The sequence below is a fragment of the Crocodylus porosus genome, unplaced genomic scaffold (assembly GCF_001723895.1).
Source record: "Crocodylus porosus isolate Cpor-Errol unplaced genomic scaffold, CroPor_comp1, whole genome shotgun sequence".
Classification (NCBI taxonomy): domain Eukaryota; kingdom Metazoa; phylum Chordata; order Crocodylia; family Crocodylidae; genus Crocodylus; species Crocodylus porosus.
In genome coordinates this window covers 25,910,329-25,918,097 of record NW_017728915.1, presented here as the reverse complement: position 1 = coordinate 25,918,097, position 7,769 = coordinate 25,910,329, and positions in this window count along the sequence as shown.

Sequence of the window (7,769 nt, the reverse complement as noted above, 5' to 3'; positions counted from 1 at the left end):
TGGTGCAAGAGTCACAATTTGGGCATCCCCATAGCTCCTTGGGTCACTCTTCAGTTGAATCATAACATGGCATGCACTGTATAAGATTATCTCTTTGCTACTATTGCATTACAGGTTGGAATAAAATCAAAGGATGACCTAAGCTTTTTCCTTAGTTACTTTCTCAAACAAGCTTTTAGTGTGAGAGTTTTTCAAAGCAAATGCATGCAATATACATCATTTATAGTTTGATTTAGCCTGGATTGATAAATAACTTGCTAGAATTAGTTAGAACAATATGTTTTTATATGCTATACGAGTGTTTAGTAAAAAATTACAGGCTTGACCAAGAGCCCCCTTGCAAGAAATATATATTAGTCTGCTGTCTTAAAAAGTTTCATCACTTCACTGGGGAAATACACAACATTTTTCTTCTGTGCAACAAATAAATAAGGATCTATGAAAATCTCATGTAAACACACTTCTTCCATATACTGCAGAAAATGCAGAAGCTAATACAAAAGTGGAAACATAAAGCATGTGAAGAGTGCTCTGTGCAACAGTAATCTGTAGGAAGAGTTTATGGGACACAGCTTATACCAGGAACATCTGCTAGTCATGTCTCAACTCACTGCAAGAGATGACAAAGAAAAGAAGCCTGAGGAATATGGCTGCCAGTCTTGGTGGTATTTTTAAATAAGTATCAGATAAGATCAGCATATAATGGATGCTTGTCTGATTATGATAGCAGGATAAAAATATAGTCCTGGACAGCAAGGTGGTTCTAGTTTTATTCCAGACCTATACTATGAAACTTTCTGCAGGTGTAAAAGTGGTGGTGGTCTCACCCAAGGTCAAATACACAGCAGCTTTCAGACTGCTGTGCTGTTTTATTGATATGTTGTGCTTTTCTTGACAGTCACACTCTTCACGTTAGCTGCTTTTTGTGGTAAATAGGGATGTTGTCTTGATTTTATGGCAGGCTACCATACAACTTGCTATGACTGCATCTCAATTTTCACTGTGATCCAACATTTGACACACTTTTTCCTCAAAGATGAACATAATGGGAGCACATAGCAACATTTTTTTTATTTCCACATATTTTTGTTTCTGAATGATAAACTTCCTAATGAGTAACAATTATTTAAAAGTTTTACCTTCCCATGGAGAAAGTACATATATTTTAATAAAAGCTGCCATCTTACTTTTGAAAATACTTTCAGTCTAAAACTGAAGTATGACTCACTTGCATTTAGGTTCTGATCAAGAAAAACCATGTGACCCTGTGCTTAACTTCCAGCACTATTAATTTTATTGATTCAGAGGCCTGGGTGCTTAGACCTAAGCACACTTACATTTTTCTAGATCAGAGCCTTGATAAGAGAAATTACTTCCTAACCAAGAAATACAGTATGTTATTTCACATGCTGTCATGCAATGAGTTGATTTTACTCAGTTCCACTGGATAACATATTAGAAATCATATACTGGATGGAAAGGATGCTTTTGGAAAATCTCCTTGCAGTGAAAAATCAACAAATAATGTATTGGACAGAATCCAAGTGGGAGTCCTGGAGCAAGTGTTGGAGAAGGTATAGGAGTATGTATAGCATGATTCCTTCTCAGAGGAGATAGAAGGAAAATACAGTTTAAAATGGAAACATCTATGCAAGGTGAAATGTGAACTGTACTGCCCTCTTTTGCGTGCTCAGTAAGATCAAGGGCAGGAAATATTTGCTCCTCCATCCCTCACGTCAGCAAGCTTAAGTCTTTCCTTCCAAATTTACATTTCTTGGTTAACAGGCTATAATGAAATGCACCTACTGTATGGCTTCTTGGCATTCTTTGCTGTAGATCTCTGGCTGATCACTGTAGAGAAATAATGGGCCTCTTACGTCACATGAAAAAAATATGGCACTTTTCCTTTTAAAAAAGCTCCAATTTCCTTTAATTTCAAGAAGGCCTACAGCCAGTGTGAGAAATCCTTCCCAGTCACAGATATCACCTCTTTAAGACCAACTGGAAAGACCTTTCACTTGTTTCAAGCTAAGCTTTGGATGATGTTTTTCCCTTGCTAGTGATGCTATCAGGCCTTTCATGTATAACTGTATAGGCATTTGGTTGTTTGTGATATTATCATCTTGTGTGGGAAAAGCATAGCATTTGCTCAGAGTATCTTTGCTGACTAGATTAAATTCCACATCTATATAACAAGAGAGCAGTGATCAGGGGTTGGACTGCATGACCCTTGAAAATCCCTCCAATCCTTTAATTCTATGATGAGCAGTTAAATATATATATATATATATATATATATATAATTTCTTGTTTATTCCCTACTACCATGGGGACAGTATTATGGGAAATATCTATAGGCTTCTGATTATATATTTAAGATCTTGTGCACAATGTATTTTCAACTGTCTATAATTTTGCCTTGTGTTTAGTTTTCCTCCACAGTTTCCAACACATAATGAAACTGTGATTCACTTAAAAAGGATCTGGAAAAAACAACCGGACTTTTCTATACTGGCAATAAATTTCAATAATCAAGGTCCAAATGTGGGGTAAAAAGCACAAATGAGACCGAAACTATTAGAATGGTTTCAAATATGCATCAGACTTTGTGACGCATAGAGGATCATGTAATAATCAATTAAGATAATGCACATATATTTTAAGACATGGGAAATCTCCTCCATAAAATATTTATAAATGGTCTTGGAGCCAAATTTCATGGCCAGCAATTCTTACTAGAATGAGCTGAACTGCAACCTCAGCTCTGAACTCCCCTCAGCTTTTGTGGATCAAATTCTGTAACTTTGGCACAAGTCAAGAAATAAGCCACTTCTAAGCTAGTTATGAAGCAGTTCTATTTTTAACCTTACTAGCTCCAGGAGCAGGCATCAGTTTCCAAGCCCAAAGAACGGCAATGCAGTGGAATCCTTTCAATGACATTTTAGTACTCATGGTCATAATGGTATTTCAGAAACCTGTTGCTCACACACGTGTATAGGGGGATTTCTCTATTAGAAATCCCTTTGAAATGCACACCACAGTTTTGAATCCTAGATGTAACTTTTAGAACTGTTTTACTTAATTTAGCTAATTACCAAAGGGAATTGAATTTAAATATATGCTCACAGGTCAGCCCTTTCTCCTGATTCAGTAGCTCCATTGTCTTCAATAGAATTGCTCCTGATTTGCAGTATTATTCATATGATCAAAATCAGACCCCAACAGCCTTTCGTCTCCTGGATACCTACCCATAATGGTAATTAACATTAACTAGAGAAACACTTCCTGGGCATCAGGCTCTAACGTCAAAAGCATCACACCAGTGACTTCACTGCCTGCTTATGCACCAATGACTGGCTTGTAAGGGGGAGCTTGGTTTTATTCAATAGCTAATGTCAAAGGGAACATATTAAGTACAGTAAATTACCCCTTTGTAAAAATGTTCTTTCTTTTCCCATTTGTCCCAGTTCCAGTCTGTCTTAATCATGTTCATCAAAAAAAATTGAGTTTTGATCATTACTCCTCTGCTCATATTCAGACACAACATGAAAAAAAATCATTCAGATGACTTTACAGCCTTCTAAGGTAACAGCTGCAAGTAACTAGGCAACAACAAAGAATATGGTATTTTGCAGGAAGGAGGGGTTTTATTTCTTTTTAATGATCTCACTCAGATGCCATGTTTTTCCCTTATAAGAAGAAAAATGTTCATTGAAAAAATAAAGCTATGAGTCTGCCATCTGTCACTTCCAAGTCATATGGATATATATATATCAACCTATGCTTTTCTCCATTAAAGGGGAAAAGAAAATTGCAGTACATCAGTATGTTGCAATTTTTTTATACATTTGCAATTTACATTCACAAAAGGGAAAACATACTGGGTGTAGGTTTCATTAATCATAAACCTAATTCAATTGAAATGCTTTGATAATCATCAGGTTAGTGTCGACAAGTTTCAGTATCAGGAAAAGATCATTTCATTTCAGACAGAAAATAACAAAACATGATTAGCTCTTGTGTGAACTAGTGCATCACTAATGTCTTGTTGGGAGTAGGATGCCACTAGATTCTATCACCTACTAATTTTTAGAGGTTTTATTTGGGTGCAAATAGAGAAAAGATATAAAAGAAAGCCTGGACTAACAGCTATCAGCACAGGCACATGATTCTCTCATTGGGCAGGTAGAAATGATAAGCAGCAACACATCCTCTGATTAGAAATCTGGAACCATGAAGGGTTATAGAGAAAACAAGTCACTTTTAATTGCACATACCTGGCTAAAGCAAGGAGGTAAAAATAATCTCTCAGCTCCAAGCCAGATTTAGTCAGCTGAAGTGGGGAGTAGATGCTGAGCTGCACGAAGCTGTGATGCCCTCAGCTGGTACAAAACTAACATCACAGAGAGAGCATCAGTATCTGGATCCTCTGCTCTGAAGCATACACGTGAAGACAGGCTCCAGTCAAAACCACCACTATACTGGGGGGAATACAGCTCAGAAGACTTGGGATCCAGATCTCAGTGTGACATGAGTTTCTAGAGGCTTTGAGCAGTGGGCATCGCAGCAGGCTCTGTGCCAGTCTCAGAGGTTGAACCAAGGGCATAGCCCCACTTCTTCATTAGTTCCTTGGAGTGCCTAACTCCAGTACACAGGTAGTTGAGACATCACCAGCTGTGCGATGGCTCATCAGCCCCTGCTGGTAAGGACTCGGAGGCTGGAATATGCATTTTTTCGCTGTCAGGTATTTTCTTCAGCCTCTCATCCCACATCTGTAGTCATGCTTCCTGGGGTGTGGCATCGAGAGGTTGGGCACTGGTGAGGACGCTCCTGCGCGACTTCAGATGTTTGTGCACAGTGGGATGGTCGTACAGTGGGTGTCTCACTTCTTCAGTTTATCTCAACCAGTCCATCTTGCTGGCCACTGCTCTCCTGATGGCAGGTGGAGTGATGCCTGACATGATAAATATATAGTACATTGTCTGACCATCCTAACTGTTTATCCAGGGACATGTAGCTGGTGTCATGCATTGAAAGTGAGACTGTCAAAATTAATTAGGCTAAAATTTAACTTAAGTTTATTTTGTTTCCAAACTCCATTCTACCCTTTCTTTTTGACACAAATGACCTGCTATTTCTTTTAAAAAGGAAACAAAAGAAATGCCAATAGCTTGGAGCCCTAGAGCGACCACGCAGCATGGCCCTCAAGCAGTGTTCAGGACCCAGCCTGGCCCTTCTCATCCAGGGTCTGCACGCAATTCATTTTCCAATAGAAATCTGCAAGGGCGGCTGGGCTCTTGTGGTCCTTCAGAGATCTTTTCACTATGCTATTCACTTTCCTGTAGTCAGGAAAGGCAGGACATTTTCCCAGGACTGCCGTGGAGGGGGCTTGGCCCCTAAGGGGAGACCTGCAGCAATTGTGGGGGTCAGGAAGAGAGAAGCCACAGCTGCGCTCAGGGCTTCAGTCTCCCTTGCAAACAGTGGGGCTGGGGAGGTATTCCTTTTCCAGGATCCGCCCAAAACCACAGCAGGAGCGAGGGCAGCCGAGAAGCCTTCACCCTGCTCCATTCACTGCCTCCAGCAGCTCTGGGCTCAAGCAAAGGCAGCACGTGGGGCGCCGTGGGAGCAGGAGCAGGTCCAACCTGCACTGCAGGTACCCGGGACCAGCCAGAGCAGGGGGTGCGCGGGTCTCAGGGGCCAGGACTCACCCTCCCCTGCTTTCTGGACACCAGTATACTAATACCTCTTGTTATTGTATTTTAGGAGTGAACATGCTGGTTGGTTTTTTACACTCTGTATCATGGAAGCTCCACCAAATTGGAATAGAAGGACACGGAGTACTTTTGCAAGGTCCTAGCGACATGAGAAATGCCATTTTCTCAGCAAATGGAGTGGACCATCTTGTAAGGATGCTGTGTTCTGAGAGAGAAAATATTGTGCTCAGCACAATCCGTGTTCTTCGCCACTTGTGTCTTGGTATTGGTATGTATGTCATGTAATCCTTTAACATTTGGAGCTGTTAGGACACTGGCAGCATGCAAAACAAACTTATTCATAAGGAGTTTGCTGTAATGTAGTTGCATCAGTTCTCATTGGATTAACTCACTTGAATAAATAGGATTTGCCCCCATGGGTGGCATTTCCCTTTCTGAGGAAAAATTAGGAAGATGTTTCTTCTTCTTAAAATAGGGAAGTCTTCCTTTTACATAAGAAAACAAGCCCAAAAGTTCATTTATGTGCCGTATTTATTTCAAACAACGTGTTTGGCTAGGAAGGGGAGAAGTAGCATCGTTGTTTGACAGACTAGAGAGAATGGCTTTTAACTACTATTAAAACCCTTGCTAAAATGCAGGTTATAAAACGAGTCTCCAGAGGGAGATATTTATCAAACTGTTACAGATGTAAGCTCGTCATTCTCATAGCCAGGCAGAAGACCAAAATAACAAGACATTATTTTTACAAACTCTTGCAAGTGTGCAGTATGCCTTACCACACTTCAGGGTAGGGGAAGTGACTGGGATAAGTGTCATCCTTCAAAGTGTAAAATTCATCTTCCCGCATTATCCATGAGTAGTTAGCTGTGTCTCTGGGTACAAAGCTGTCTCAAGATTTTTCTTACCTACTCAAGGTGAAATTTAATTTTGGTACAGAGGGTCTTAAGATGCCTCACAATGAAACTGTGGGGCTTCTTAAAAAAGGGGGCACGGTGATTTGAAAATGACTGTGCAGGCCCAGAATATACCAGGGTATAAGGAATAGGAATATTGAAACGTTGTCAACATTAGAGATACTTGACACACAACTGTGCACTGCAGATGTAGTGGCTCAAACCCTGCTGTAGGACATGTGTTGTCTGCAAGTGCTATTGTAACGTGTGGATTAGAAGAGTGCTGTGGAAGGATTTGTATTGCAGCCCTCCTCTCGGCTGGAGGACTGAATTCAATGACCTGTGGAAGTCCCTTCACAGAAATGCCATGGTGCGATTCACCTTCCCACCTTGCTGCTTATACTGCTTGCACTCTTCATGGATTTCAGACAGTGTATTTTGCTAGGAAGAAAAGTGACATTGTCCTTGTCCCTACTGGGACAGGCTTATAACAACTATAAAAACTATTGCAAAAAAACATTGCAAAAAGAGCCTCTGGAAAAGTTGGCTTAGCTTGCTTGTATCCCATATATCTGGTCCAAAGGGGCATGTGTTTGAGGGGACAGATTCCATTATGAAGCACTGTAGAAAATTTAAATGACAATGTTTGTTTAAAAAAGGGTTTAAAAAGATTAACCTTTACTTTTTCTTCTCCAGCTTGGTTCTTAGGCTACATTCCACACTACAAGAACCAAATAGCAGTTGCTAATTCCAGGGGTCTCAAGTTTTTCCTAGCATTGATGATACATTCTCAGTCTGAAGCAATCCAGGCAGAGGCAACCTACACCCTGAGTGCTGTGGTCCTAGGTAAAGCACACTGAATAATATTCAAGCCTGAGTTAAGCTTCTAACAAAAATCATTAGACAGTAAAGTAGTGTGTGATACGTGCTTGGGAGGAAGTGGTGTTGGGATCACGCTGAGCACTGTGGGGAAACAACCAGCCTGGTGGTTAGAACAAAGGATCCAGAGAAAGCTCCTGGGTCCTTCTGTTGCTTGTGACCTTGGAGAAGCCCTCTAAACTTTCCATGCCTCAGTTTATTCTAGTGAAAAATAAATTTAACACTGTCTGCCTCCTGTAGGTTAGTAACGATTAATATTTGTAGAGAGGTTTGCATAAAAGAC